Consider the following 11929-nt stretch of genomic DNA (forward strand, 5'->3'; position numbering starts at 1 on the left):
GAAGGAAGGAAGGAAGGAAGGAAGGAAGGAAGGAAGGAAGGAAGGAAACATTTGGTAGCATTTGTGACTTTTTAATGGCATGGTACATGCTTTAGAAATAAGTAGGGAGTATATTTGATTATCTCTCACCACTGTGGCAATCAACACCTCTTCTAAATCAAACAGGAATGTCCAGATTTAAAACATTCAGAAGAGCTTTCATAATTCATCTTGCTCAAGCATTAGATGTTTGAGAAAATAACTATTTTGAAAGGTCATGGATATCACCCTCCAGACTTTACTGAGCAAACTTCCACTAACAGTACTGGAAGTGCCAAATGAAGGTTTATGCAACCTAAGAGCTGTAGCATCTCAAAAAGAAATATATCTTCTAATATAAATTTGCATTAATTCCCCCAAGCACTCTGATCCACCAGGCACTAAACATATACTGTAACCTACTTAAAACATGCGCTTTGTCCTTTCACTTTTAGCTAAATTTGAAAAGTGCTTATAACAAAATGAAAAAGAAATGGTGCAAAATAACATCTTGGCACTTTTCATCCTTTTAATACTAGCATGGATATGATTCCTGCTGCAGTTGAGAGCAGCCTAGAGATTGTTCTGAAGTATTCATCTGCTTAAGACCTAGTACCTGTATAGGGGTGATTCCATTACTAATTTTCTTGCCATGTCCCATTCTATCCCACAGCTAGGTAATAAATAAAGTTGAATTTATGCTAGTGTGGACCATTAGATCTATGAAAAGAGATGAGATCGCTCTGCAAAATTACGTCTGAGATGGAGAAAAATTCTGGTAATCAATAACGACTTGATTTGGTGTTTGGGTTAGTGGTCTATGTTTGTAGACATGATACAATACCAATGAGCCTCACAGAGGCAGTCTATAAATGACCTTGTACTCACTTTACCCAAAACAAACAAACAAATAAACAAACAACAACAAAAAATCAGTGGAAGCTCAAGGAGTTATTGACAATGACTCTAGTCAGTAAGGCCAATGGGAACTCCACAAAGCAACTGCTTATAGGATCAGACATTGTCTTCCAATATGTTCAATAGTGACTGATTTCTAAGATCAACTGGACTCATGAAAAGCTATCAGGCAAAGGAAAAAAATATTTTTAAGAACCCTCAGGCTTCTGTTTGTAAAAGAGAAAAAGAAAGTACATTATGTACTGTGAAGAGTAAATATGATGACATACACTATGATTTGAAAAACATTCTGTATAGGCCATAGATTTTCCTGTCCTCCTTCAACAAAATACTTAAGGCCTATGATGACACCTCATTGATTAAAAAATAAATAAATAAATATTTCAAGCTCTTAAGAGGGTTCTCACTTTCAAGTACATTTCATTCCTTTATTTAAAAAAAAAAAAAAAAAAAAAAAAAAAAAAGCTTGCTGGGCTACATTTATTATGTGTCAATGTATGCGTGGTTCCCATTTTTCATTGTAGTGTTAAAATAAGAGAGAATTAATAAATGCATGAGTCAATATAATAGCTGCATTATATACCAGAATTTCATTTGGTGTAATAACGGGTCATTTACAATTATTTCAGACATGAATATTTTATTCTGTGCACTGGTTATGAGCAGTGGGAATACACAATCTTCCTTTCTGATTGTAAAAATTAACATTAATGTGTTTTTATCAGAGTCTCTACTGTAATTTAAATAGCTCCATGGATTTAGAAAGTTAGAGGGCAAAATTATGGATACCTTTAAAGGTCACAAATGTCTCTAGTGTGTTTTATAGGCAGAGGAATGTCCTACTTATTTTCACAATACCTTCCTATAGGGCATTTGTGTTCCAACATGTTTCCTGAATAGCACTTTATTTATTTAAAGTCAAACTCAAGTCCCCTTGTATCCGTAAGTGCTTCCATTTAAGTAAATAGCAGGGCAATTATAATTCAGCCACCACAGATCACAGGTCTCTTCCCATCTCACCACTGGGAACAGAATACGTTACCATATCTAAGCTGGCTGGTAATTAAAAAACATGGTCTTATTCCAGAATGATTTCCTTCTGCACAAGGACAGTTATCAAATTACAAATACGGTTGAAGAAGAAGATTTACTCTGTTAATTCAAACTACCAAATTCACAGGCAGCTGCGACTAAAGACCTCCTATAGAAGGAGTTTGTGAGAAGCAGATCAAATAGACCACACTAAATATTTAACAGCATCTAAGATTACTAACTTAGACAAGACAATGCCCATACATTACTTGTTCATTTGAGTGCTTGATTCTGACTTTACTTGTTCAGTAGTTTTTAAGCGACTTCTTTCTATTACTGCTTTCAATATTTCTGTTTGGCTTTGTAGTTAACATAGTGATCTAATTTCCACAGATCACTACCCAATAACACACAAAATTGCCTTTATTATCTACACCTGGCATACTGGCAACTCCTGAACCATGATGGCTGGGTAAAAAAATGCAATTAGAAAATCCAATATATGTGTTCTTTGTAACTATATTAACTGTACAGCTAAACAAAACCCCATAAAATCAAATGTTATACAAATGCAATTAAAATAAAATAGATTGATAGCAAGTGTTCCTGATTAATGAGTGGATTAAATAATAAAATCACGTTTTTTGTTTGTTTGTTTGTTTGTTTGTTTTGTTTTTTTTTTACAATAACTTATTTGTAAAAATGTATGGTTATCTCCAGAATAACATATCATGCATACAAATTTTGATTGACTCAAATCATGATTTCACTCAAATCTATGATTCTATGATTAAAATGACTGATACAAAGGAATGTCAAATCATTCTTGAAACAAAGTTCTGATGCCAAAGAAGGAAACCTTTGTCAAACTGTAGGTGACAAGGTATTCTTTCTCTGTCATAGAGTCGTATCAAGCAATTCTATCTAATTCAGGATAATACATCTTATTACATTAAAAAAAAATTATAAAAAATAAAAAAATAAAAGAAAAACACTTTCCCTGCACTTAAACAAGCAATAAATAAATAAATAAATAAGTAAATAAATAAATAAATGAAAATCAGTACTTCTAAAATACATGAATGGATAGTGAAATTATTGAGCCTTGTGTTATTTTAGACAGTTCAGAAACTAAAGTATATCTGTCAATCTCTGTTAAAATCTGGCTATGTCTGTATAGCTACATAAAAGAGCAGATTGTCTTGGAGAGAGCTAACTGAAACAGTCCAAAACAAAGGAAAAGCATGAACAGCTATTCATCACCATACATATCTACTGCTTCACTTTTTTTCCCCAGTCCTCTACTATTTAACACTTTTCATGTTTCATTTATGTTCTATAAAGAAACACAAAAAATATGCAATCTCCTAGAGATTTAAGAGAAATAAAATAATAAAATATATGATAAAAAAGCAGGAATGCTGATTCCACAACTCAATACTAAAGAAAAATAGTATCCCAACATTTGATACCTGCTTATAGTGGTTATCATGGCGCTTAACTGTTTCAAAGACCATACATACTTGAAAATATTAGATGGTGGGGCATTCCCAAATCATAGGTCAGGTGATTTTGGGGGGTTGATAAGAAATATCAGATATCAGAGGTGCAATACTGCAGGACTCCTACCTCTCATTGACTAAAAGAGAAGATGGAGGAACAGACTTTGTTACCAAGTAAAGAATCCTCAGGAATGGCTGTCTCTTCTGCTCTGTCAGTCCATTAAGGTAATGGTCTCAAGGAGTTCTGCCTCTTCCAGACTGTTATCTGGAACTGCTTGATATTTTTACTCTTTCAGGAAGTTCCCAAAGTATGGGATGTGAATACAGTTCTGATACCATACATTCAAAAGAGCTACTATTGCTCCTCTCAGCCATGAAACCAGAAAAATCAGTTCCCCAAAAATGAAGATGAAGATGTTCATTTGAATTGGTTTAGATGTAAATGCAGTGAAATCTAGATGCCTTGCCCATGCCAGATTTAATGATTGTCTTTTTTTTTTTTTTTCCAAGAATACATGCTTGAACTGTGCTGTCACCAGGGCAACACTGAAATGCAAAACCAGCTGAGTCAGAAAATCAAGGCTTTTGGCAGAAGGTGAATAGATTTTTTTGTAAATCTGGAGCATAATCTTCCCACCGAATTTAGATTCAAATCTAGGTATTTCCATTTGACTTGCACCCTATATATTCTCCATGAATTTTCACTGCATGTGACATTTTAATTCATGGAATAGGTTTTGTTGCAGCATGAGCGCTGACTGCAACCAACCAAAAGAGTGATGATGGCATTTCCATCAGGTATCATGAGACTATAAAGAAATGTCATGATTTATGTACAGAGAAAAGCTTAGGAAATGTTTATGCAAATGAGACATCAGTCTTTTTTTTTTTTTTTTTGTATATTTTAACTCACCATGGCATTGCCATTTAGAAATATTTTGTGCACATCCTATGACAAAGCAATAAAATCCACTCTAGTGCAACTCCCCCTGCTTTGCACACCCACCTCCATAGCTGTTGCCTGGCAGTGTTTTCAGAGGGTGAAAGGTTACCACACTTACCCGTTTTTCTCTCTACCCTTCTCCTTCCCTTTGTTTCCTCAAATAACCCTACTGTCATTAAGAACTCCATCTCTGTGACAAGCTTGACAAGGGAACTTTGTCTTGTCTTCTGTCACACAGGGTCAAGGGACAACCAGTTGTCCTTGCTTGTTTCATTGGAAGAATTCATGTCCTTTTAGGAGAAACATTGTTAAGAACTTTCTAAGCTTTGTTAGTCTTTGTTGAATTAGTTATTCTCTCACCTCTTGAGTCTTTTGTCCCAAAGATGGCTGAAGAGTTATTGTGATGTCTAGCTTGCTGCCCGTCACATCCATCACCCATTGATAAAGTCTTTGCCAGGAGAGGATGATAAATAGTTAAGATTCATTCATGATAGCTCAAAGAAGAATGGATGTTGTAAGCAACAGTTCTTCAAATTAGTTTATAGAAGACAAACATTTAAATGACCTGTCTTGATCTTTAACTGGGTCATCTGTTTCTCATTCCAATTAAATTCTAATAACACTATTATTCCTTCCCACAAAGGAAGCCCATCAAAGGATTTATGACAGGGGACAGTCTGAATCTTTTGGTTAGTCACATATTTGCCAGACCATATCAGTCATCTTTGGGTAAGATTCACACAGGATACCCATAGACCCTTTTGTAGGCACCCTTGGATTCTATCTCCTTTTTCTATCTTTCTATCTCCTTATTCTATCTCCTTTTTCTATCTTCCTTTTTTGTAGGCATTCTTGGATTCTATCTCCTTTTTCCTTCTTTCTCTCTATCTCCTCCCTACTCTGCTAATCCAATGTATCAGGGCAAACACAACTTAAACTGGAGCAGCAAAAAAGGAACACTTTGACTGAGTGATCTTAGAAAGGGGGACTTAGTACAAAGGAGATAGTATATGAACACTAGGGAGGATAGAAAAAAGAGAAGAAATACATCTTGAGCACTTCTCAGTAGTGTTTTTGAAAATACTATTTTTCTGCTCAGACCACAAGGTCTCTGGGAAGAAAATATATATATATATATATATATATATATGATATGGCCTAACACACAGTGCCCTGATCCTGTCGCTGCTGCTATGACATAATTAATAAAAATGAATTATTCTCTTTCCTGTATATTTCTTAACCATAATTCTTAGTGTGGTCCATTCAGCATCTGCAAAAGCAGTTTCCAACTTGTGCAGCTGTGGTCATGCTAAGGAATACAAGGAGATAGTCAGGACCCTTTCAGTGCACAAAGTCAGCTAAACTTGCAATGACACCCTACAAGGACTGAGTCCTGCAGCACCATCACGACTGGGAGTGCACACTGCCACCTGTCTGCTCTAAAAAACGTTGCTGTCACTCCATACACCATTGGGATAGAAAAGGTTTACTGGGAGCAAGTTGGAACAACCAAAATATCCAGGAGGATGATTATTTTCTAGGATTGGCAAGAGCAAGTTTTTTTGCCTCTTCCTGAGTGTTTAGTAAAACAGCAGGAGAAGATTCCACATTGTTCTTGTTCATTCGCCATTTTTGACTGGAAATACTGTTGCTATTTCTCCTTGGCTAGTTTGATCTTCTGCCTCTGCTCTTTTCTCACCTGGCTTCCCATTACCCTTGTTAACAGCCCTGCCAGTCTGTATGCAGTGAGACACAGCAGAAAGGTGAGGAAAGCAGAGGAAGAAGTGGCTATCCAGTCTCACCTGCCACATTCAAGCTAAACCTCAAAAAGCATTTCCTATACCCACAGTAAACAGTCAAATCACACTCCTCAGAGGTGTGGCTGTTTATGGGGACAAAGGGAACTCATTTACATCCTCCCAGGGATTTTCAATCAACCACTCATCTTCCACAATAATTAAACTACCATGTGGATCTAAATATGAAGAAAAAAGCAGTAGCTGCACAGAAGTTGTAAAGAGATCCACCACCAGGCTGGTGGACAAAGCATAAAGCTGCTGGAATACCTGGATTCAAAAACATTGCACAAAGCCACTTGGCAATAAGAAAAAGTGGATGCTTGAGGTGTCCCTGGAGTAGATGCTGCTTAAAGTGAATTGATAAATTCTAGGAAGCTCCAAGGTAGCTCACTAGTAAAAAGCAGAGAAAGTAAGACAAAAATATCTAAACCTCTATCTACCCATGTTTTTAAGCAACCAGAAAAGGCTCAAGAGAGGTACCCGCTTGAGATTTCTATCAGGTCAGAAAGCCAAAAGGAGCCATAGATGCTGGTGAGCATGTATGCTGAACTGGGTTTGCAGCTTAGCAAGGTGTTTACAGTAATCTGCAAAGCCAAAAGATGCTTTCCAGCCTAAGCTACTCATTAAAATTAGATGATCTATAAGGTCCCTGCCAACCCAACCCCTGCTATAATTCTGTGATTCTACGAAAATTGCAAAGTATGCAAGTAAAGGAACATGGAGATTTATGCCTACACCTTGAAATAAGGCCCAATGCTGTGACCCCAAGGTAAGCAAAATATGGAGCTCTTAAATATTTTTTAATTTGAGATAACCAGGTCAGGCATGAGGGAAGTGAAGCTAGGGTAACTTAAATGGAAGGAAATATTTGAATGGCTGATGAGCTGAAACATCTGAGTCTTACAGTCCCCTAGTCTTGGTATCAGCACAAACTGAAAGGAACCACCAGAATGGAAAGGACTGAGGTAACCAGCTTTCCTCTTGTGAATTTTTCTAAAACTGTTATTAATGAAAAGCATCTCCAAGAAACTGTGGCTGTCACATAATAGCAGATCAGAAGGGGGTCAAAGCTGGCACAAAGCAAAGATCACTGTATTTCTGAATCAAAACACTGTCAGCAAGGACTTTGTGGTGGATCTTTTATACATTCACTAGAATTAAGCAGGTACAACTGGAACATCCAGAAGAATTTCCTGCAGTGGAAATAATGAGCTGAGATCAATCATCCATAATCCTTCCTGCGTACAGAGAAATCCAATTGTTTTAATACATGAAGCAGCAGGAACTGAGTTGATGTTTCAATTTATTTCAGTTCTGTTCACCTTGTATAGACTTCAGCACTGTGCAGAACACTATCTTTTATCACACAAGTGTCAATGTTTCTCATTTTTTGCCTAGCGAATAAGGTTATGGCTATTGATGTGCTTATGAAATATGCGCTTAAATTCCTGCACAGCATGTCTGGATGTGTGCCCATGGATATCAAGAATTGTCCTGCTGTGGCTTATTAGTTTCATTTTTTGATTGTTTGTTTGGAGGAGGCAACGAGCAGGGGGAAAGAGGCAGGCTAATATTGCACAAGCACTCTCTACAAGGTCAAAAACCTCTTTTGTTATGGAGTTCACTGCATGTTGCAGCACAGCCTATGAAGTTTCCAATAAAGGCTCTATTTGTTCCATCTCTTTGGCATATCCTTGCAGAAGTAATTATGAGCCAGATTACAGCTCTAAACCATGTGAGGGGAAAAAGATTATCAAGAGCTTTTGGCAGGATGACCTCAACCTGGAAAATGTCATTCTTCTCACCCTTTATGACAGTCACTTTTTTTTTTTCCCTACTGAAAAATAAATCTGAAAATATAGATTAACATACAGAGATCATCCTTTGCTTTCTGTCATGCCTGGTGCAATGTTTCACACTTAGGGCTCACTCAGTGCACCCTACAGCCAATATTTATTCAGAATATCATGCCTGCTTTTATATAAAAGGCAATAGCCGCTCTAGTGACCTATATTCTTCTCCTGCCTGAGCTACGCAACTCCTTCTGAACCTCAGTGATGTTGTAGGTTGCCTGGTTGCTTATTTTAGTTTTTCTTCCTTTTATTTTCTTGTTTTCTCCTATATGCTACTCTGTCTGCTTACCAGGGTGTTCACAAGGGCCTCGCCTGTCCCCATTCCCTCGAACAGCTACTTTTGCACCTTTGGATTTTACCACTAGATGGAAGCCTTGACCTCCAGAGTTATTCTGTGAGATTCCTGACCATTTAATTGCATACCCGAGTTTCCAGATGAACAGTTTATCTACACTCAGTTAGATATGCAAGTAATAATTAGCTGGGTTCAGGCATTTCTGTCGCTCACTGATTCTTACATAGAAGTATAAAAGTGCATAAACCTCCCAGATATCTCAGAAAAAAAGAAAAAAAAAAAATACAGACTACCAGAGCTATGTAAATCTTTCTTAAAATGTTGAGATTGGCCATGGACAAGCAAAGGGAAAGGAATGGGGTCACTGGAGTCAGTCTCAGCACAGGAGGTAGTCACCAGTCATATACATATGGGGCTGCAAAGCCTCCTAAAGGCTGCATCCTTCAGCAACGCAAAGCTCCCCAGCGTAGAACTTCGATCACAACACTCCTGATAACATCATTGATGGCAATATATTTTGAGTTTCCTACAACATTTCTGGTTGCAAGCACCACATGAATGAAGAGTGAGTTTTCAGTTGTTGTTTGGCATAAGGAATTACTCACCAAATACCTCCTGTGAATTGATACTTTTTATGTCTTATTTCCAAGCAGTTCATTATGAACTTTTATGTCCAGAATTCAAGGTGTTTAGGACATATGGCTCTCATGGGATCATTTGCTGCCTGGCAAGTAGCTATTAGTGGTGGGATATGAGCTGCTGAATACTAGTGATTATGAACTCAGAATTTGCTTTTGAAGAAAACTCAAGTTGGCCGCTAGCCATTATCAATTAAATCAATGGGAGATATTTTTACTCCCGAGAGCCAAAGCAGATGCTGAGAACTCTACTGCTTAAGCAAACAGCAAACTCATTTCAATATTTAGACAAAGAAAAACAGAAAATACAGTTTGTGGAAATCTGCTTGTAAAATCAGAATTTTTTATGTTCATTGATCTTTAGTCCTTACATTTATAAGCCTAGAGAAAGAGCTGGGAGCAAAGGGATGTTCCTCACTTTTTGTTCTTTGATGATTTTTTGAATAAAAATGCAAAAATCTTGTGTAATCCACATGGTTATCTCTACAGTTATTCTGATCTGCAATACTACAATTATTATTTCTGTAGTGCCATTAAGTTGCAAAACAGTTTAGATTAATTGGTTTGCATGCCAAACCAGTGGCATGTGAGACTACACATATACAGGTATAGCCAAAGGTCTGACTGCTGCCTGTGAGGCCAACCAACATGCCATGGATTATGTCTACCTGAATAAATTCTCCTTTTCCCCCAGAATGTTTGGCTTTGTCCTTAATGCCAACTGAAAAGATCTCTAGCCTGTTGTGTCACCCAACTTGTGGTAGGCACTGTTAGATGGAGTGCTAGTTAATACCAGCTAAAAGTGGTGAAAAGCACATAACCAGCGTGGACAGCCACAGGCTAGTCATGATTCCATGGTACCTTGGACCCATTTCAACCAGCTCTTAGAGTCAAGGCCCGGAGCTGATATAGATAAGCTAGTTCAATGGATTCACACACATTTATTCTAGTCAAGGATTTGGTCCACACTAGCACAGATCACTACAGGCTAGGAAAGAAAATATCTATAGATTTGTTTTCTTCATAACATACCTGGGAATTTCACACCGCCATTTGAAAATGATTTGTATGTAACAAAAACAGCAAAGCCAACACTCTAACGGGCTTCACAGACAGCTCTTTTCTCTTGGGTTTAACTTGAGGTTAGGGTTGTGCTCTCATTATTCTAGCTGTCATAAATCCATTTTCTTCATTTGAATCAATATTTCATAGTCCTGCTTGGTTTTATTGGATGTCCTTTCTGTGGACTGGGGCAGTAAGGGGAATATGTATCGCTGCTATGAAGCAATCCATTGTAATAAGCAATACTAATTATTACAAGAAGGAAAATATCTCATGTATGAGCTAGTCCCCACCACATACACGTTATCTCAGTGGTACAAACCACTTAATGTCTAAATGTAGTACGTTTGAACTTTAAAAAGAGACTGTAAAAAATATATATATATACTTTTCCTGGAAAACTGTTTGGTTACCACAAGTAACACTGGAGATTATTTTAATTGAAAGGGATGGAAAATCTTGGGCTTGGGCATGGCTTCTTTGTGCATTTTGTTCCTGTGCACTCCTTGTGGCATATACTGCCATATGCTGCATGGGTTAGGGTGTGGTCCTGCACCAGATGGAGTTTCTGGCTAAGATCTCCTCAACTTCAGCACTGCAGGACAATAGCCTGAACTAACAATATTCAGCCTGTATATATCTTTCACATGGTAATGAGGAAGAGAAGGCGCTATAGTTGAAACCAAAAATAAACAAGACAATAAAAACACCAATTGACAGGAATCATTGCTGGCTCTATTATCTGAGAATACTGTGAACTAACTTCTGAAACCAAACACATTTCAGGTTGCCAGTGTCACTTTAAGAAGTGCCACCGAACGTGAAATCTATTTGGAGAAAAGAAACAGAAGTCTCATATATAATGAGATCAACATGGAATACAGGATGATGTCACAGTAATTCACCATTGTCTTCTGTGGTACAGCCAGTGTTTATTGAATGGAAAACTGTAAATAATAAATATTTACCTTTTGTACTACTAACCATTTTCAGTTTTTGTGATTTGCAGATTGTCAGGGGAAAATAAACAAAGTGGAGAACAATGTATGGGAAGAGGCAAGAATGTCAGTCTGATGGCTAAAATTTACTATTCAATTTGAGTTTTATTTTAATAGATAGTTATAACTCAGTCATGTGAACATTCATTTTATGGGCCATACTGCTAAAATATTTTCTGTCATTAATGAGCCAGCTGCTGCCTAAAGATATTCACCATATTCAGTAGATTCACAATCTGTCCCTTAGTCTAATTACTAATAAGGTTGCCCACAGAAATCTTTTTTTAGATTGCTCAGTTTTACGCAGTTTAATATACTTTTACCCGTCAAAAATATAAGTCAAAGGCTGAGAAATTTGCACTGGTTCCAACGTCTTGTACAATTAGGTTAATGGCATGAAGCCACTGGAGGGTGCTGATGCAGGAAGACTGCTCTGTGCCCAGGAGCTAGACCAAGGACTGTATTTGCCCTTGTTGTCAAAGAGAAGAGAACGGCAATGACAACAATGGCTAGAGGCATCTTTCTGGAAATAAAAACTGTCAGTCTCTTCTCGCATTTTCATGCCTATAGGCATCTGTCCTACAAAGTACTCCCAGTTCATAGAAATTTCAGTAGGTTTTTCTGGATGAGGACAAAGAACTTTTTGCAAATATATATATATATCTTTTTTAAAAAAGGAAAGAAAAAAAGAAAAAGAACTTGGTCTAATGAAAGATGTGAACTGCCACACTCTGCAAGCTTGTTTTTCCTTACATAAGTAGAAGAATGAGAACATACGGAGGCATCAGAATGAGGTCTCCCTGGAAGTGAGAACTCATCCCAATTGACTTGCACATCCCCAGAAAAGTCCCTAATGTGTGAAACTTCT

This window comes from Oxyura jamaicensis, chromosome 1 (assembly GCF_011077185.1).
Source record: "Oxyura jamaicensis isolate SHBP4307 breed ruddy duck chromosome 1, BPBGC_Ojam_1.0, whole genome shotgun sequence".
NCBI lineage: Eukaryota > Metazoa > Chordata > Aves > Anseriformes > Anatidae > Oxyura > Oxyura jamaicensis.